Raw genomic sequence first — 21,607 nt, forward strand, 5'->3', positions numbered from 1 at the left:
TTATAAAGATGAGATAAATATGCCAGTGTTTATCCTGCCACCCACCTTTAAAATGTTTTCAGACCCTCACAGAAAGAGTCTGTGAAAGCCCTTCTCAGTCATGGCTCTTCCTATGGCAGAGCCTGCTCAAATGCCTGGACCACCCACTGAAGCCCACAGGACTGGTGTACCTTCAGGGAAATGTAGAGAGGGACCCTTCTGAGAACAGCAGGGAATTAAATGAGCTGGTTTCACTTCCTATTCCTAATAGTTTCAAAGACAGAGGTTTGATTGCTTCCGAGGACCTAACGCAAATATTACTTCAAAGACATTCGAGCCACAGGAAGTGTAAAGCAAAGTGAAGTATAATTCACAGGGGTGGGGGTGGAGAATCAGCTTTGAGTTGTTTGTTTGAAAACAGTGGATACATCTAATCTGAGCTGCAGAGCATTGCCCAGCTGGCTTAAAGCTTGTCTCTTTTAATTATTGAAATGTTCCCTAGGAAAACTGTTGTAATAGCAAACAAGTGATGCAAATCAGCACAAAGGAATGTGTAACTCTTCTCTGGCATGAAGGTGTAAGTGCATGACAAAGCAATTTGCTTACAGGCAATATCAGAAAGTTGATGGTTTGCATCTCTTCATACCATGCAAGTGTGCTGTGACAGTATTATTCCTGAGCAAATTTCCTGATGCATTTTAAAGCCAAATTGCTGGTTGCAATGGAACCTTGCTGCACGGAACAGTGTTAGTTTTTACTTTCTTGTTTGCACTTAGCTCTGTGTAAACATGGCTCACCACAAAACAAACAAACCATGGAAATAATCCCCTCTCTCAGCTCTCCCAAACAACTACATTTTTTTTTCCTTCCTCTTATATCCTGAAATATTGATGGATATCATTCTAGCCCAAAGCAAGAAAGAGGGTCCTGGAGGATATCTTTTGCCATTCAGGCACTGCTATAACTCCCTGTCAAGTTAATGGAAGTTCTGCCACTCAGGTGAGTAGAAATGGGATTGAGCCTTTGCTTACAGACCCCATTCTGATGCAGTCGAGTTTCCTGCATTTGTAGGACCAAAAGAAATACAGGAAGGACAACGTTAATAGATATTGCGTAAAAAAAACCAGTTTCAGGTGTCATAGGTTAAATGATCCTGACTTGTGTATCTTTTTGTTGCTTACTCTGAAACAAAATTTCTTGTGCTGCTTGAGTGCAGTCAGTGAAACAATGTAAGTCAGCAACAGTGGATTCATGTTTCGTGCTTCGCTTGGGAGGTAGGTAATATAGCACACTTGCAGTTCTGTACACCGAAAGATGTAGATGGCGTGTTGTATCATCTCAAACTCGCATTCATGTTGTGTTACTGTCATGCTAATAGAGAGTTAAAGCTGTTTTCTTTTCAAGAATATCAGCATTATAAATATGTTCTACATACATTTATGAGTGTTGGGCACCTCTAAACTTCTACTTGGTTTCTAGGATGATAGGGAGTCTTGCTTGTCTTGCTTTATAGCTCAAGAAATTTCAGCAAAACTGTTCAAGATCTCAGGTTGTGTGACTAAATACTTGACAGCTATGATTTTCAGAGACCTGATTTTATAAAAATGCAACTGATATGCTGTTGGCAGAAAAAAGCCCCCTCATCTCCCTGACAGTCCTCATTATTTCTTTCCATTTCCCTTTTCCATTCCTTTCTTTTGACTTTATTCTGAGAGAAAAAATATGTAGAATGGAGCAAAGATGACAAGGGGAAGTAAAGCAAGAAAATCATGTTTTGTTTTCTGGTCCTTGCAGATTTGTTCAAAGAGCATTATAAGAATTTGTGCATACCAATTTTTAACAATCAGTAACCTCTAGGGGTTTTTGTACATCTTTCTGAGATACTTCTTAGAGCCAGATGCTGGACCCCAGAGAGCACTGTATAAATATTAAAATGAGATAGATCACTGGGAAATCAAAGTTATCTGTTTGTATTTGAATTTTAACAGAAAGTGAAAATAAATTTTTGGCATCATAAGTCGTGTGTGATGCTAAACTGCTTTTGGTTCTTCCCCACAAAAATCCATGGTTTGTTAGTCTGTTCTAAAGAGGACAAGACTTCATCATGAGTGAAAATGTGTTGCTTCATATTCAACAGGTCAAGTTTTCTTCGGATTGAGGCAGAACTGCGGCTCACGGACATCTGATGTGATAGGTAAGTTGAATTTGACACATCTTATTACATTATCAGCACATGACAAATATTGATCTTGATTATGCTAGTCTAAGTGCAATTTCTTATCTTTCTTATTTTGCATTTTCACCAGTAGTAGTGAAATGAAAATTTGCCTCCCTTTCCATCTCTCCCAAATGACACTTCAAGGTTTAAATTATTATAAATTACCATTTTATGTAGAAAAAATATACATCAGGAGATATTTAACAAAAAAAAAGTAACTTCAGTAAACCTTATTTCTTGAAATAAGGTGCTAAGATATTCTATTGTGAAAAAGGATATTTGGGCTTATGAGAAGACAGTTCATAAAATATGGGATAATTGATATATAGCCCATGTGCTCGTACATTAATAGACAATTGTTTGGGTGTAGTAATGGACAACAACACTAAATTACATAATGGAACTCTTTTCTCTTTGGCTATTTAATCAATTTGCAGTGTTTTAAAAAAGGTGTCCAAGCATGTCACTAGTACATAAAAGTGAGACTAATGTAAGGGTAGCGTTTCATATTGTTCTGTTTGCTGAATTTGGTTATTCATGGCAATTGTTTAATACTTAGGGCATGCATCTACAGATCTATTTGGTCTTATGAAACAGCAGTGTGACCAAGCAGGAGTTTTGCTTACCCTGAAATATGTGAGGCTGCCCCAGTTCTAGAGAAACAGTGAAGAAAATGTGAAAGGATTTGAGTTAAGGTTGTGTAAGGCTCCAGAAACACTTCATCATGGGAACATCTACCGTGGAAATGATTCCTGGAAGGATTTTGGCAATCAGAAGCAGTTAGGCAAATGTTGTCCTGCACTGTTTGCATCAATCAAATAAATGCATTGTGGAAAAGTGCATTTAATTGTAGAGAGTTGAGCTGAAAAAGTTGGAACTGCAGCTTAAAGTTGCAGTAGAAATTTCTATGTATAAAAAAGAAAAAAAAATGACAAATAGCTATTAGTTTGCCATCTCTGAAGAGCAGTTTAGAAGACTATTTAATTATGTCATTTTTCAAGTTGCGAGGTAACTTTTTCTGAAGTAATCTAGACAAGATATAGATATATTCCTGGTAGGATATTGAATCCTAATTACAATACATGTTGCTGTTTACATTAACATTTTTATAGTTAGGATTTAAAAATGAAGGTAGAAAAAAAAAATGTCCATGTGTTCTCTTTTAGTCTGAACATAATGATAAATTTCTGGAACTTTAATGTTTATATTTCATAGTTCTCTTTTTATGAAGTTGTGTGGGAGAGAGTTTCACTTCTTCCAGCCTGTTTTACTTTGATCAATTTATTCAAGGTATCAAATATGTTTGGGATTTTTAACTTGCATTTTTCATTCATATTGATACAGACCATCAAAGGCAAACTGGTAGCACCAGACTAACACTGGGATGATGAAGTGACAGTAAATTTAATGACAGGGAAGGTAAAACATATGATAATATTTTTAACACCAGAAGAGTTTGCCATCCAGACCTATGTATCACACATGGATTGAGCAGCTTCTAAAATGTCGGTTCATTGTGATTTACAGCTCAGAAATTTGTTTTTTCCTAGATAAGATGTCACTTAGTTTGTGTGCATGTAATACCTTGCAATTTATTGTACAGGCAGGCACTTAACGGGGTCTGAGAATGAATGCCACAAATGAGAGTCGCACTCAAAGTGCAGGAGTGCTTGAAAGAAATTGGTGTTACACACGTGTGTTATGGAAATGTGATTGGGTACACTGGATCAAATTGATGTATTTTTCCATTGCTATGTTGCCTTTTATCATGGATTGGATAAATCCATTCTTGCTTGTGGGAAGCAGAAAAGGGAAAAATGGTGCTGCAGCAATATGTGGAACTGTCCTTCCTTGCAGAAAGGGAAGGATTCATATCAGAGAACTCCATGAGCTCATCTTTTCAGTAGAGGTTTTCTTCTTTGTGTTTGTGTGTGCATATGAGTATCTGTTATGTAGCATAAAAGATCAAGGCATTTTATAGATAAATCTTTCCTTAAAAGAGGAAAAATCTAAGATCTAAGTGGACCATTTCTTTCCTTCACTGTGACAGGAGCAAGTGTCCAATGTTCTGGAAAGTCTGATCATGAGGAAATGGAATATAGATTGTACCACAGGTTTAAACCAGAAACAGAGTAACAGAATAACAGTCTGTAACACAAAAAATGTTGTCAAGCCATAAACACACTGAAAACTTTTTGTAGTAACATAATTAATGTCCTAAAATCCACCAGGAAAATAGATGTCAGGCAGTGGATTTGATGTGTATATAGCTTGTTATATGGGGAGAAGGATAGACAGACTTTTATTATTGCAAGAGGAGCAGCACTTTGCTGTAAAAGAGAGGCAGGCACACAGGCAGCTGTTTCAGGAGATGAAATTCCAGTAAGTTGGAAATATGGAGCTGAGGGGGAAGAGCCATAAAGTGAGAGCTCAGTGGCAGAGGTTATAATGCAGGAGCTACAATGAGAAGCTTATGGAGATGGGAAAGTGAAAAAATACTGTTAAAAACATCCTTCATTATCCCTGGTTCATTGGGTTTCTCTCATTGCTAGTGTCTAATTACCTGTTGTGATGGCAACTCCCCACCTTGATTCATTCTGCCTTAATTATCAGTTGTATGGCTTGAACACAGCAAAAGGACAAAGGGGATGAAATTGGAGTCATAATGGCCAGGTTCAGACAGGTCCTCTAAGGATGGCAGAAGAGAATAAAATCTGCTGAAGGTATTTGGGAAAAGCTGCTTCTCTGTTAAGGAATAATGCCAGTAACTGCTGTGTGGAGAAAATAAAGGAGCACCATCCACATGTAGTTCAAAAGTACAGGAGAGGTAAACTGTACAGTGAACATGCACTATACATGTAAGAACTCACTTTTAAAAATTAGTCATCATATTGCTTTGCTTTTAACCTAATTATTAGAATTATTTATTAAAGTGATATCATTATGTATGGTTCAGCAGTCATACATTGGGTACTGTTCCCCCCAGAGATTAATTTGGAGCTGAAAAAAGCAAAAAATAAAGTTTCAGTGGAGACAGAGCTGCAAATGAAGCTACTTCTGCTATGACAGTGTTGTTTCTATTAGAGGGCACTGCAATGTGCAGAGGCTTAGAAAGATGTCAGTAAAAATAACAACCTTACATTATATGTGCAGTAAACACTGAAGACTGGAGGCTGGGGTTTTTTTGTTTTTTTGGTTTTTTTTTTTTAATGTGTGGGTTGTTTGTTTGGGTTTTAGTCAATGCTAATCTGCTTGATATCTCTTTATCTTTCTCCTTTGGTTTCATGGCAGTCCACCAGTTTATGTTAATGGCTGCTTCTTTATCCAGTCTCATAAGGTCATCATTTGAAAATGTTAACTAAGCTCAGATGTTTCCATAAGTTAATATCTTTTTTCATTTAATATGGGCACCTGAAAAACTGAAGATCACTTAGTTTCAACAAATTGTACTAATAATATTATGGAGTCCTTTGAGACTAAAGTGCAAAATTCAAAGTCTATTAAATTGGATATCTAATCAGAGTTCATGGCAATAATATAATTGTTTTTGTTTAAAAAAAAATAAAACACAAAAGCAGACAAACAAAAAATCATGGCCAGTGAGGACTTGGCCAGTTAAAGGAAAGCAAAAGCCCTTCTCCATCTCAAAAACCCTCCAAAGCTAGAACTGGCACCAGTATGTAGGTCTTACAAAGCATTTGTAGTAAAAGTATTGTAGTAAACACTGCACTATGTGCTTTAAAAAATGTGTGAGTGGAAGGGGAGTGGAAATGGTTGCTGAAATACTCGGGTGACTTTAAGCGACTATGAGAGAATGTGTACCATTTGTATGATGACTGTTGGCCAGCTCTTGGATGTAACTGAGGAATCCTCACCCCGTGAATGAGCCACATGGTGCTGGCTGGGTTGCAATGGCAGGAAACTCACCGTTGTACCTCGGCTAAGGTTAGGAGCCATGGTGGCAGCTGTCAGTCCATTTATTGGGTGGAACTGGAAAACAGTAAGACCTCACCAGTAGGTGGATTGCTCTTGTGCTAAAGCATTGGAAAAGAGGAAGAGTGGAGAGCAGAAAGAAAAAGATATAAAGTGATTCTTGCGTGATTTGGTTTGTGCATGAAATGTTTGTATACTTTTGCAGCAGTATCTCATCCTGAGGAGCAACATACTAAGCTAGTTCATCATCAGCCAGGAGGAAGTCCTTGCTATTCTTCCTATTTTGTGGCATCAAACATGGCTTTTGGAGCAAATCGAGGATTAGATTTTAATTAACAAGTGGAGTTCTCTGTATTTTCTACACTGAGGGCGCCTGCGGTACTTTTGTCTCTCATTGTGTTGACTAGGAGGACATATTTGACTGGGCCTTTTCTCTGATACACTCTTCCACACGTCCCTGCACTCAGATCTACACATGCAGCTGTATTTGTACTATACTGAATTATCAAGAGATCCTCTATGAAACTTTAGTGTCTGCTCTAGCAGTAATTTTAAAGGGAAGAATTAATAGCAAATCTTGTAGATTATTTAATTTCCTACTAAACTCATCACAGTGCAAGAGAAATCTTCCTGAATAGTGGAGATAGTGTACTTCACCTTTTCTCAGTCTCCACCTTTCTGCCTTGCCGCTGTAGTTACTCTGAAGATCCTTTGAGTGTGGCTGGCTATTCATGCCATGGCTCAGCGAACCAGAAGGTTCTCATTCTTGAGACTTTAATGAGACTTAAATATGTGCTGAAATGTCTTTTGCTGAACAATCACATAATCGTGAGCAAAGATTGTAATGTGGCCTTAACTGTTATCATAAAACTTAACTTTGTGTTAAATATTCTGGTTTTGAAAATTGAATATGTTTTAAAACCTCTAGCATCACTTACCCATATATGTCCCATGTATACATCATAGATTGAAAGTATTACTGCTAAAATCTTGAGGAAATATCATTTTACAAGTTTCTACCGCCACTTGATCATTATCTTCTGGTGCTCTTTCATTAGTTCATGGTAGGAAAAAAATGTCCTGTGCTATGGCATTTTTGGTGTAATTTGAGAAATCAGAATATGCAAACAGATATATGACTTGTTTTCTGTAAATGCATTGAAATTTGCATTGAAATTTGCAACTCCAGCTGCAGCTGAAGAGAGCAACTGTGGGAGCATATGTGTTTGAAAATGTAGTTTTCACAGTGTGGCAGATTTGGCATGTAACAGGAGGGTCTTTCCCAGAGTGGCTGTTCTTGTGAATAAGGCTTTCCTTGACCTGCTGCTTCTCTTGAATGCCAACTCACTTTTGCAGTAAGGGATGGGGGAACTGGAAGCTCAGGTCCTTCTGAGCTTGTGGCATTTATATTGCGAGACAGTTGAGATCGAGTTCATTTTGCTAAGCTGCTCGCCCATAATGGATCTGTCACGGCGACTTGACAACATATTTGTATCCATTTTGGACAGCATTTGCTGCTCAGTGCTCTCCCTGTGAAAGTTTCCAGCAGACCACTCAGATTTACTGTTAGTAACCCCTCCTCTCCCTCCCCCTTAGAATACAGATGTCCTTTCCATAGGTTGAGATCACCTGATAATCCTTTCCATAGGCTTAATAGGCACTCATCTGTTCCAGGCATGCTTTACATTTGAATTGGTATCAAGTAACTGAGAGCACCTCTTAATTCGATCCAATTTTCTCTCATTCAGCTGAGATAAAGATGGCCCATCCAAATAATGGAAAAAAGGCATTTTATGTCAGAAACTCAAATGTTTTATTCCCTAGAATTAAAAATTTGTTTGAGTTTCTGGTTTATTGGTAATTTTCAAAGAGTTGCTGGGTTTTTTCTGATGTAAATATGTGGCAGGGCTGGTGGAAAGGGAAATAATGGTATCTCATAAACTGAAAAATCTGACTTTCCTGCCAACTGTGTCTGGGAAACCAAGTTATCTTTCAGAGAATGGAGCTGCTAACAAATGGAGAAATAAACGACTGCCTTTTCGTATCCAACCACTAATGCTGAAATTATGTAAGTGTATTTAACTCCAAGTTCTGATTCAAAATCAGGTGTCTTATTCTACTGCAGACTTAGTTGAATCTGAAATATAATTTCAGTCTTCACAGCACAAGAGGGTATTTTGCCCTCTCCCTTTCTCTTCCCCCAACAAGAGAATTTTTTCCAGTTCAAACCACTGAATAAACCTGCAGGAAGACATCCATTTCTAAATATAGTAGGCTGAGCTATAGGTGTTACCAAGGCCTGGGGAGACAAGTGAAAATGAAACCACCAACTCTTCTCTACTAATTCATCCCCTGGGTCTCTGCTTTTTGGATTTCTTTTTCTTCCTTCCCTTCCTTCTTCTCTGCCTTCTCCCTTCAGCGCTGCTTTTTTCCTTAACAATAGTTACATAATGTCTTCTCTCCATCGGGATGCATCCTGTATAGTATAGCTTATGTATGTATTAGTAGAGCTGTTCAAATCCTTATGCTTTCAGTTCACTTTAGAGACTATTTCCAAGCATGAGTTCAAACAAGCAGTGGATTTCCCAGAGAGTTCCAGCTCTCACAGCAGTGCCCTGGTTCCAGGTCGGTGCATGGAGTTTCAGTTTAATAGGATGTCCTAGTATTTTCCTTCTTTGACCTACACAGCCCCATCTCTAATAAGACAGCATCTATTCTGCTCTTTTTGTGTTTGCTGAGGCAGATAGAAATAATAATACTTGTCAAAGGGTAATGCTTGAAGGCACATTTCTTTTAAAAACAGACACAAGTTCAGTGAGTTCTGCCACCAAAGTGTGGCAGTTGAAAGTTAACTATGAAAAGAGAGTGAAGCTCACTTCATTCTCAACAAGGTCCATTTAGCAAAGCTGATCTTTTTCACTGGTGAAAATTGCTGTAATAAATAAATAAATTCTGTATCTGGTGCTTCTTTGTAGCATGTTTTTTTCTCAGCACTCTCTCCTAGAGCTGTCTGTGGCTTTCTGATTTGGTATACTTGCTGTTGGTCTTCCATTACCTCCTCTTGAAAATGCATGTGGGAGACAGGCAGAGCACTTGACAAATCCATTGCTCTTCTGAGATCTTTCCAGCATTTCCAGTGTGCATGTTAATTGTAAAAGCTGAAATGAAATACCTTGGGCTGCACTGACCTCATCATCTGTTTTTTAAATAGCATCTCCATTCCATAAATCCTCTTAGAGATAAATTGAAAATGCCTGTAGAAGAGATATAGCCTGAATGTAATAATTAAGCAGGTGCTAAGCAGCAGCCTATTATTCATATATCTGGGTTTTGTATGATAAAAAAAATTCTAAAAAGTTATTACTGCTTGAAGAGAGACTTGACTGATCATCTCCAGCTGCCAAAGCACAGAGTTGAGTAATTGGAGAAAAATTTTCTAAAAGGGACCAACCATCATCAGAGCAGAAGTTTCCTCCTAAGTAAATCAGTTTTAGGAGTAGCTTCCTCCTTGCTAGGCAGTACCTTTCACATTTTTTGTCTGAATGCTGAATGAACTTTGAAGGGAGAAAAACCTTTTGTGAGTAAAAGCTGTGGAAACAGCACTGCTTCTATATCAGTGTCATTTAAAATACATTTTTAGTTATGTCTAGAGAATAAGAGGTATTTAGCCACAAACCTGTGGTCAAGTGGTGGTGTATCAGAGACTGTTGCTCACAGATCATTCAAAGATTATCAAAGGTGATATCAAAGATTATTCAAAGATTATCAAAGATTATCAGGTGAGACCAACCTTGCAAATGAGCAAGCGTGCAAAAATTCTGATACCGTTTTTAAAATGGAAAGTGGAGGCAAAACCAGGATACTTATGTAGTGTGGCAGTAAATTCAGATATTTAGCAAGCAACTTCTGTAGTAAGGTTACTATTTTCTACATAGAGAAAGTAGCCAACTGGGATTTTGATTTTGTTTGGGTTTTTATTTTGTTCACTTCCCAAACTGCTTCTCATGAAATTATGATCTCTTGCAATTTGGGAGCTGAAATACCACACAGGGAATAAAAAGCCTCAGCTGCTTTTTCAAAATGAAATAACTGTGTCTAAAAGGACTCTGCCTAGACAGTTTCCAGAGGGCTGCAGAGCATGCTGGCTCTGTGTGTGCTGCGCTAGCGAGAGAAGAGCTTAGGTAACATGGGGTTTCCTGAAAAGTCAGTGGCTGGAGAGATTTCAAATGCATAATTGTCTTCAGAAAAAAACCTTTATGCATGGGATTGATAAGTATTACTTTAAACCCATGTGTGAAATCATGACAACATCACTGGAGAAGGGCCTGTCTGACGGCTGTGATTGCGTTATCACCAGTCAGCCACGCGTCACAGCCGCTGGATTAGAAGAAATTTGGGGCAGATAAAACATGTGCCATTGTGTTTTGTACTGTGGCAGACACAATGAGGCCTCACTGCTACCTGGCTCTGCTGGGCACTGTCAGTCTGGGAGCATTATAACAGCTTGGAAATTTGTAAAATGCACAGACAAGATGTTCAGATAAAAAGGGTACTGGAGCAGTGTGAAATTGAAAAAGCTTTTGAGAGATTTCCCAGTTAAACATTTGCTACTGTTCTGTGTTGTTTCACTACTCTTTTGTGATGTTTCATTCCCCTAAAACTGTACTTTCTCATAAAAATAAAAAAGTATGCATTCCTTTCTTTCTGTAGAGAATAAACATGAATGCAAAGTCACGGTCAGGCCTCATTCAAGGTGGATATTTTTCCCACTTCCACTTTTCACATTGTTGAAGACATCATTTTAGTTCAGTATTATATAATGTGTTAAAATCAACAAAAAAAGAAACACCTTTGAGCATTTTGTGAGTTACAAAATATATTCTTTCAGTTTAATTTTTTTCTGAATCTAGTTACGGCTTTCCCCATTTTATGACTGGAGTCTCAAACACTCTAGAAGCCTTTTTTTTGTTTTCTTTTGTATAAAAATAAGAAGTGGAAATTCCAAGGTGGAAAATTGTTTAAATTACTCCAATATTTCTTTTGAATTTTGAAATATTTAAGATTGTCATCAGTATGTTAATGAGCTTCTTCTTTTTGAAAAGGTTTCCTTTACTTATAAAACAAGAACTCACTAACTTTTCTTTATTGTTTTGATTAGCTTTTGTAAAAGTTAAATAAAATTAAATTTTAAAAAGGCGCAAGAACAGTGTAACTGTTTCCTTGTTGTCAGTTTACAATTTATCAATCTCTTGAACTTGCAATGTAGAAGTTTTCTCCACTTATTACATACTGCAAATCTGAGAGTCAGCAATTAGAAATATGTTCAGTATTTTCCTCATAAAATGCCTACATGTTGACAACTATATTTCCCATATATTCTTCTCCAGATGCCTGAGCATTTGAATAAGAGCTACCTCCTCTAACTCCCCCATAGTGTCACCCATTGACTTGGTGGGACCACAGCAGCAGTCTTGGAGAACCTTCTTTTTTCAGTGACTGACAATGCAGCAGTGTAGGGATTTGAAGGAGGCTGAGTGCACTGATAAACTTGATTTGCAGGAGAAAAAAATTTGTAATAAAGCTTGATAAAACTGAGTGGTTGACAGCAGTTATTTGATTTCCTTAATAAAGTCCCTGACTTCTTTGGGCAAGGACAGTGCTGGAAGCATAAGTCAGGCCTAATTGCTTGTAGCACTCACCTAAGACTAATACAATAGGGGAAGAAGAACATAACCAACCCTTCCTTCCTTCCATCCTTCCTTCCTTCCTCCCTTCCTCCCTTTCTCCCTTCCTCTTAATGAAATGAGTTAAATTAATCTAGGTTTCTCACTTCTAGGACTGAAAGACATCAGTATGAACATCCGTGTCTTTTGCTCTGACCTGGGTACCTGCAGGGGATCACTTGCAAAACCCCCACAGCTGGGAATGATCAGTGGAGGGAAAACAACAGTTTCCTATCTGAAGAAGGGTTGTATTGTATCTTAACTGTAGTTAAATGTATGCTGTCTTTACCAGGAGCATTTCTCTTAGCTGGAGTTGTCTTCCACATGTACTCCAAAGGCTGGAGATACTGCAGTTTGTGGCATGTTTATTTTCCTTTGAAGGTTTTGAGATACCTGTAGAGCTGTTCTAAGAAGGAAAAAAACCAGTAGTTAATTATTTCAATTATTTCAATACATTGAAAACATTTTTCAAACCTACATTTCACAGTCAGTATTGTTTCGTTTACTCCACAGTTGTTAGCAGAACTGAATGTGAGAATTTTTGTGTGAAGTAATGGAGAGGTTAAATACCCTCCTTTCTTTGCCTTCCAAAAGACTACATTGCTTTTAATTAGCTGTAGTCTTTTTGCTAAGCAGAATAAAATTTCCCAGCTGTGTAGGAGATGTGGGCCAGCAGAAGGTGTTGGAACCTGGAAGCACTGAGACTGTTTCCAACAAAAGCATTCATGAGCCAATCTCATGTTGTGAGTAAAATAGCAGTGAAGTGCTTAGCTCAGTTTGCAGATCTGGACTGCAACCATGTCTTTCTTTGGCCAAAATGTGCTGTTTCTGGATTTTAAACTTAACTGTAGTAAAACGTTATTATTGCGAATTTTCATATTTCCCAGTGTAGTTACACACTGTGATCTGAGCAGTAGTGCCATTCCTGTATTTACCAGGAATACCAGCCAGAGTTTTAGCCTGATCCTTCCCCTATGCTTGCTTGGTGGGTTAATTTGGGTCTTTCTCTAGAATTATTCATGGAAGATCAAATGGCAAAATCAATGGGGCCCCTTCTGCAAGCTGATGGTCTTTTACTGTGTCCATCAATTATTTTTCCGCTCTGTTGCATAGTCATCCTAGAGCTGCATTCAGACTGAGACCACGTGGTCTCCTCATGCTTACAGCTGATTTTACTGTGTGTTGTAACTCATACATAAGTGGACTGTGTGTTTAACTTCTCAGTTGCTTTTTTTGCCATCTAGGACTTCATTTGAAAACACGAGCTGGAAAAATGTGTGGAGAGTGATGTAGCTTCTAAATTTAACTTCTGAATTATGATTAGATTTTGTCTCTTTTTTTTGTTGAGCTTAGTTGGTTGACCTCCTCAAAATAGTCACATGCAGTTATTTAGCATTTCTGCGCGGAAAGAGATGTGTCTTTAGTACTAAAATCAACAACCACATTGTCTCAGGTGTGCAATCCTATCATGGCAGAAACAAGATAAATGCTGCATTTCAGAGTATCTTGTAGGAAAAGAGCAGCATAGAGCCAATTCTTTAATATCCTTCTTAACACACAAAGCACATAGCTTGTACACTCAGGGCTTTTTTTAATATGTATGTATATATAATCCTACAGTAAAAGAAAGATACACTATTCTGCTGATTTAATTCCTCCATGAGCATTGCAAATGCTGTTTTAATTTACCTTCTGCATATTCTGCAGGATTAAGTACTCTTTGACTTTAAAAAAATCACTGGGAAATGTTTTTCTGAGTTTTTCCTTTGTTGCTTAGTAATAAAAGTACTGTAATCCTAAAAAAAAAAAAAGAGTAGCTTTCTTACTCTACAGTTTGAGTGGCAGAAATCAGATTCTGTCATGTCAAAGACAAATTATTCTCATATATATGTGTGTGTATATATATAAACATCAGAATGTTTAGTTCTGTAGTTCTTTGTTGTCTTCAAGCCTTAATTCTTGTTTTGCCACATTCATCAAAGTATTAAAATGAGTACTTCAAATATGGATTGCATAGAACTGGCCAGCTTGGCTGATGGGACCAAATGATTAAGGGCAATGAGAGCTAACTCTTGTGGCAAAAAGGTCTAGGAAAACTTAATGTTATAGGTGATCTTTCAGAAAAATAGCAGATGAAATTTCAGATTCAAATAATAAAAATAATTCATATTTGGAACCAACCTAGAGTACACCTATTGCATTAATGGTCCTGAAATTAGCTAGTAGTGTTTAGACAGCAGGTCTTGGAGCAATGCTGTATATCACTCCTTGAAAACTACTCTTCAATCTTAGTCAAAATTGAGCACCAGTAAGAAAAAATAATGAACAGGAAATGTCTTATGGTGTTGCATGTATACCTGCATAAATCCATGGTGTGTTCACGTATTGAAGTTTGCATGCTGGTCTGGATTTCTTCCTCAGAAGAGAAAGAGGGAAATTACAAAACAAAAAAAAGGCCAGCAATTAAGAGTACAAGACAACTTTCATATATGAGGAGACAAAGTTCACTGACAGATTTCACATTACGAGGAACATATCTGAACAGTAGCCCAGAGTTTTACATAACCTTGAACAGTGTGGAAAAGAATGTAGGCTATTTATTCCGTTTCTTATGGTGCAAGGAATTGGGGTATCAAACACAATTTTTCAACCTGAAAGCTTTCAAAAATTTTTAAAACTGTTGGAAATTCTTTTACACAAGCAGGCTGTGAAATCATTTAATGAATTCTTGACAAAAGTCCCCTGAAGCATGATCAGAGCAAAGGTATAGACACATACTTTGGCTTGGGAAGTCCCTTGGCTGTTGAGGAAATATTGCTGCCATTCCCTCACTTATTTACTGTTTCCTTAGGCATCAGTTGCTTATAGTGGTAGTCAGAGGCAGAGTAGTGAAAAATAGACATTGCATCTGACTGACTTTTTTCCTACCACTGCCATACACCATGCACATATAAGTCTTTTAAAATAAAAGTATATTTTAAAGGTTGTTTGCAGTGCTTATGTGCTTGATTTAGTAGATGAAGGGAACGGATTTTGTTTAAAATATAATATCTGTATATGTTTCATTAAAAATTCTTAAGATTCGAAATACACTGAAAATGTATGTCCAGACAGAAGTTATATATTATTGCCTAGGGAATATCTGTTATTAGTCTGCCATTCTAGGTGCTGATTTTCTTTATTATCAGCTTCACTATCCTTGCTTTACCTTTTGAGCACAGAGGGACCAGCAGTTCTGATGAACAGGGTCAAATTGTATGGGATACAGTAGGAGCTCATTCGCATTCAGGTTGTGCAAGACTGTGATGACTATCCTGTCTGAGAGAAACCATAACGTTTTACAAGACTGATTTTTAATTGCATCCCTTGCTTGGGTGCAGAGCAATCTCTGGAGGATGCCTTTTGCCTCCTTGAAATGAAAAAAGGCAGTGCAAAAAGATCATGTTCAAGGTAGAAGCGGTGTATGTTTGGAACTTGCTTGCTGGCTTATCTTCCTTGTTTATTTTTAATTGAAGAAATACTGTGTCTGAGACAACCTTGTAAGAAAACAGTGGGTTTTAGAGAGACCTTTCAGTATTAGAGAATAGGATTTTTTTTAATTCTAGTTCTACAAAACAAATAAACATGACTATTTTCATAGTTTCATAGCTTCAAGGTGAGGTAACTGGAGTTTTATTCTGTTTTGGGAGCTCTTGGATAAAGAAATGGTATGTATCATAACATTAGATTTTATTTCATTAGTAGTATAACTACAGTATGCTTAGTATTAATAAAAAACAGAATGTGTGACAGGTCTCGAAAGCAAAAGTACTTCTAATTCACTAAGATTGTGTTTCATTATATAGTTTGCATGAAGATCCATGAGCTACTACTAAAGCCTAAATGAAAAGAGCATGTTTATTGTCAATGAGTTTGAACTTAAAATGCTTCTGCTGTGGAATTTTTAAAAGTTTTTAATCTCAAAATTGTTGGAAAAATTGAATTTGGGCACCTTCTGTCTTCAACTGTTCTTTGCCAATAAGCATCAAAGTATGTTATGGCAGACAAGAAGTAGCAAAGGGGCTCTCTGTTCTTGTGTGCACCCCTACCCACCTTGGACTCAGTGGGGTATGGTGCCAGCAAGTCACATATGGCATCACTGATTCTTTGTTTTGAAATAATTCACTACTAATCGGGGTTGTTTCCAGTGCATGACCTGCCTGGAAATGGGAGCAGTAAATATATTAAAAGTTTGCATGGTGTGGGTCCCCTACACCAGAATACAGGTGTGGATTGGCAGCTGTTAGTGAAGGATGATGCTGCAGCTGAGGGGCAGTAGATCATGGAGCTCTGCTGTGGGTGCTGATGTCCAGTAAATTTGCTGAAGACCTGCCCCAACTACTCTCTTGGTGACTGGGATTTGCTTGCTTGCAGTCCTGTCAGGTACATATGTTATTCAGCAATTAACTTTTTTCCTTTTACTGATCATTTTCAGGGTGCAGGATGGTGGGTTGGTTATAACTTTCATCCAATCAGATTTGGTCTACTTGGAGTTATGTTCTGCATAGTACAGCAGAAGGAAAAGGTTTTCTCTAGCTATCCATATATGACTTGTTGTCCTGTGGGTGTTTACTTACTTGAGAAGTTGTTGGATGCTGTTTGAGTTGGAAGTTGGAGGTGGCTCCAGCAGTTTTGTTCCGTTGCACTGGTAAAAACCCTAAATATTTTTTGGATTTGAGACGAAAAGGAAAGAAACACAGAATTTGTGGTAGTGATTATTCTTCTCTGAGAATTCAGCTTATGGCTGGAAGATTATTTAGTGACTTATTCCAAGTGGAATAGCTGCAGTGGAAGAGAGAAAAGCAAGTAGAATACTGACTAAAACAAAGCAGCCTGGAAGGTACTGTTTCATAGAAATTTCTTGTCTGAGAAAAAATGTTTGGATATTTCCCCTTGGAAGGTGTCAAGGGACAGAGAGAAAGGTTGTTCGTTAACGTTTTTTCTTTCCTTTGGAAAACATTTTTGATAGGAAGCTGAAACATATTTTGAAGGAAAACCCTCCCAGCCAAGTTTGATAAGTGATGTGTGAGGACAGTAGTTAAAAATTGTGCCTCTTTCTGTCCAGACATTTGAGGCTTTCAATTTAGAATCCTATAATAGTTTGGGTTGAAAGGACTTTTAAAGGTCATCTAGTCCAACCCCTCTGCAATGATTAGGATCATCTTCAACTAAATCAGAAGGTGCTCAGAGCACCTTCCAGTCTAATTTGATGGTCTCCAGGGAAACTACTCTCTGGGCCACCTGTCTCAGTGTCTCACCACCCTCCTTGTAAAAAAATTCTTCCTTGTAACTAATTAAATGGATCTAATTTGGTACATTTAAGTCTGAAACCTAAAGCAGAAGTCCTGAAGGATACCGTCTGTATTGTCTTTATAAAACTTTAGTACCAAAAATGTAAATGCTTGCAACATTTTGAAAAATACTAACTTCTAACTTTTACAGGAAAGAAATGCCTCCTAAGCAGTTTGCCAGTGCTCACGTATGTTTTTAGCTGTCATATTTCAGATACAGTCATATTTGTATGCCTGATAATGCTACAGCTTATGTGGTGACATGAATTACTCATGTAGTATCCTATAAACTTATGTAACATAGGAAAAACATGGACACCTGATCCTGACTATATTTTTCAGTCCAAGATGGTTCCCCTTAGCTGTGCTTATAAGGACTCCTATAAGGTTATAAACCTCCTTTGCCCTCTTTCTGTCTGTGGTGTGGTATGAAGAGTCGAAAGTACAGCAGTGTCTGGCCACTAGGTTATACTGCAATTCAAATTATTGATATTAAATAAGGGGTAAATGTGCAGCTAATATTTTCCCAGTTCTGCCCTTTCTTGTGTTAAATGGATGAGGTCAACTCTCCCTGCTGAGGCAGGCTCCTTGGAAAGTCAGTCAGAATGGTGTTGCCTGAGTAAGGAAGAAAGAAGAGCATCAGAACTCTGTTCCTGTTCTGCAGAATGCTAGCAGAGAAAACCTAATATGCCATTACAGGACGACTTTGTGGCTGATGCTCAGAAAATCGAAGTAGGTTGAAAATTACACAAATGCAACCTGACAGTGTTACTTTTTAAAAGCAGGACTGTCTGAGAGTCTGTTGAGTGTACCAGACTTAGAAAGGAAGCAACAACAGAAACAAAAAAAGAGGCAGTTTTTATGATTCTAATAAAGGCTACATTTGAGATTTCACCTGTTGTTTTAAGGAGAAAATAAATAAATATATGGAAATTTAATTTATTTCATAGTTCTGGTTCTCAGCCTATCAGGTTTTGTGTCTGAATTTTATAATCTGTTAGTAACCTAAGTGTTGTGAGACTGGTAAAAATCTTAAAAGGTTTTAATAGTCACTAGATAGTAAGATCTGTATTTACTGCAAATATTCAATTGTAATTAAAATCAAAGGCATTTTTTAGAAACATGAGGCATTAGCAAAAATACAAGTTCTGAAAGCTATCACTATTTTTTCTCTCCGTTAAAGTCTTATCTATAAGGATACACAATATGACTTAATGAAATTCCTCTGATATTTGAAACTGGAGATTGAATGCCTTTTACTTCTAATTCCAGTTTTTCACTGTGGTATGTAGCACCCAGAAAAGAATTTCTGCAAGCTTAGAAACTGTAGTAGTAATCTTCTATAATTTCATTTCCTTCTGATTGCACTTATTTGAATATCTGTACATTTTCAGGAAGGATTTAGTATGATGGAAGCAACCCTCCCACCAAACTTAATTAATCAGTCCTTTAGGTGACTAATTAGACATGCTGAATTTTCAGTGAGGTGTAATGTTTCATTCTAGGTCTTCACGCCTATCTTACCCAGCTGATATCTGTAAACTGAAAGAGGATGTTGCTACAATGCATGGTTCCTAATAAAATTCAAATTAAATAATCACCTCAATTACAGATTAAAAACTCAGGTTCAACAATTATCCAAAGAGCTTCATTGAAAACCCACTGTCATGTAACTCCTTTCTCTTCCTGTCTGAATTTATAGCTCTCTCACACAGACATAATTTAGATTTAGTTTAAATTGTGCCTTAAGTTGTTTCCATTATCTCAACCTGGAGCAACCTGTGTCTATTCCTGGAATATGATCTCATTATTCTTGAATTGTGTTACCTACAGTGTATGCTACCTTTTCTACACGGAACATTTTCCAGGAAAATCTTTTTCGGTTCCTGTTAGTTCTTAAACATTTGAGTCAGTTAAGTGTGGAAGGAGGAGGACTGTGTCTGATGTATTCATTCCAGTTATGGTAATTGTCTTTGAAGAACATTCTTATTTATTCACAGATTATACCAAATTTTTGGGATGTCCAATCTAATATTTATAATACAGAATTATACTATATAATGTAGATTAAGATGGGTACTGGTACTAGGTGGAAGAAGGAACAGCTGAAAGCTTTTTGTACTCCTGAGTCACTGTCACCACAAGAATACCAATTTACTGGGATGACATTTCTGGTGAAAAGGTTCAGGTTTTCAGCAACTTCATCGAAAACACACGGAAATTCCTTTCTCACAAAGGCTATTGTCAAATAGCCTTGTGTCTTATATGATTTCTCCTTTTGTGACCCAAGTTCGTTTTGATTTGCTGCTGTTATCTGGAAAGTCAGATTTCTATAAAATAATGGGAATTCTTTCTCTATGCTTACCTAAAAATGCACCTGTTTGAAGGCTGAGACTATGCAGGAACTCTGGACAGAAGTCTTTGGAGTAAGGGGCTAATCTGTGCGGCAGAAGAACACAGTAAATAACAAATTAGGATCACAGATTATTCACATAATAACCACCTGAAATCACGGACTTCATTACATCTAGTAAAACTTCAGAATTTTGGCTTTCCTTTGTATTTTGTGTCACAGTGTTTCGAGAATTTGTAGGCGCAGCTGAAGTGCTAGATATGTGCTACTGACAACGTGCGTGATGGAAAAGGTGCGTATTGGCTTTTGGGTGCTTTCAGAAGAAAATTTTTCCTTGAATTTCAGTGGAGGTACAATGCTAGCAGTTCCTTTAGACTGAAAAACTCAACTTAAGTGCAAACTCAACCACAGTGCAAACATAGAATCCTGTAATAGTTTGGGTTGGAAGGGACCTTTAAAGGTCATGTAGTCCAACCCTACTCCTGTTGACATGGACACATTTAACTAGATCAGGATGCTCAGAGCCCCCATCCAACCTGTCCTTGAATATTTCCAGGGATGGGGCATCTACAACTTCTCTAGGCAACCTATTCGAGTGTCTCACTACACTTAAAGAGTTTCTTCATAATATCTAATCTAAACCTACCCTCCTTCAGGATGATTCCCCCTTGTCCTATCACTTCATGCCTTTGTGAAAAATCTGTCTCCAGCTCACCTGTAGGCCCCCTTTGCATACTGGAAGGTGCTATAAGGTCTCCCCAGAGCCTTCTCTTCTCCAGGGTGAAAAATCTCTCAGTCTTTCCTCATAGAAGAAGTATTCTATCCTCTTCTTTGTGGCCCTGCTCTGGACTCGCTCTGACAGGTCCATGTCAGGTTATGCAGATTAGCTTGGTTGGTTAGAGCATGGTACTAATAACACCACTGTCACGGGTTTGATCCGCATATGGGCCATTCATTTAAGAGCTGGACTCAACGATCCTTGCAGGTCCCTTACGACTCAGAATATTCTGTGATTCTGTGATTCTATGTCCCTCCTATGCTGAGATCCCCAGAGCTGGAGGAAATGCTCCAGGTGGGGTCTCATGAGTGTGGAGTGGAGCGGTGTCCAAGAGATTGCTAAAGCTTTGGCCCTACTGGTCAAAGGTGAAGTGCTGAGACTGGAGCAGCTTCTGAGACTGAGACCAAGCTCAGGAGAAAGCAAATTAAGAAAAGGCTGAAGGGCTAATTTGAAGTTCTATCTGCAGCTGCTACCTTGAGTCTCTGTTGGCACAGGCACCAGGAGCAGGAGTAAGAAAGGAGGGGGCTAGCGCCGTCTATCAAAGGGATAGTACAGTTAATTGGAAATTAATTTACAGGCAGTGCTAGCAGTCCATCAGTGCTGCCATCTGCATCAGTGACAGGCCAGATCATTCAAGGCAGAGAGAATTATTCATCCTGGGGTCAGAAGGAAGAGTGCAAACGTGAGACTAGTCCTCTCTCTTTCCTCAGAAGGCAATCTTACAGAAGCTATAGAGTTTTTCAAGTGTCCCTGGACTTTCAGGTCTGATCACATTCATGCCCAGTTGTTCCAGCTTCCTCTTTCACTTCAGAGAATACTGGGCAAAGAAGCATGTGCCAGCAGGAGGGGTCAAGAGGCAGCGGCATGGCCTGGTGCTGTAGAGTTGGTGCTGCAGGGTTTTCCATCCACAAATTGCCCAGGGGAAGGGGGCTTTGCCCATGGAGCCAGAAAGATTTAAGAGCTGGTGGAGTTCACAGTGCTAACAGAGAAACTGGTGGTTTATTGTGTGACTGTGTGATCTCCAAAACCCTTTAAGGCTAAGATGTGAAACCTCTTAAGCTACCCAGCATGATGTGGTGTTTGTAAAGATTTATTAGCTTTTCAAAGTTTCCATGCTTTCCCCTCCATGGCTCCTTAAGGATTTTGAAAGAGCAAAATGAGTGTAACTCAAGAGTGGACAGGCAAACCTATATGCAAAGAAACAGAAGTGATGGTCATGTCTGAAATAATTGAATCTGGAATTCTGTCACCTTTGAAACTTGTGTTTGTGGCTGCCCTTTATGTTCATGTCAT

General features: G+C 38.1%; 1 protein-coding gene across 17 annotated transcripts in view; it reads left to right on the forward strand.

The window, feature by feature from the left end:
• LOC116448603 (poly(rC)-binding protein 3-like) overlaps positions 1 to 21,607 on the forward strand; it is a 516,599-nt gene that overhangs the window by 210,380 nt on the left and 284,612 nt on the right. For 15 of the 17 annotated variants that reach the window (XM_032119362.1, XM_032119393.1, XM_032119403.1 and 12 more), the window contains one exon: positions 2,117 to 2,173. The exons of the other annotated variants lie outside the window; for them this stretch is intronic. The gene's annotated coding sequence lies outside the window, so the exon portion shown is untranslated. The remainder of the gene's footprint in view (positions 1 to 2,116; positions 2,174 to 21,607) is intronic. 17 annotated transcript variants of the gene reach the window in all.

Source organism: Corvus moneduloides, chromosome 1 (assembly GCF_009650955.1).
Source record: "Corvus moneduloides isolate bCorMon1 chromosome 1, bCorMon1.pri, whole genome shotgun sequence".
Taxonomy (NCBI): Eukaryota; Metazoa; Chordata; class Aves; order Passeriformes; family Corvidae; genus Corvus; species Corvus moneduloides.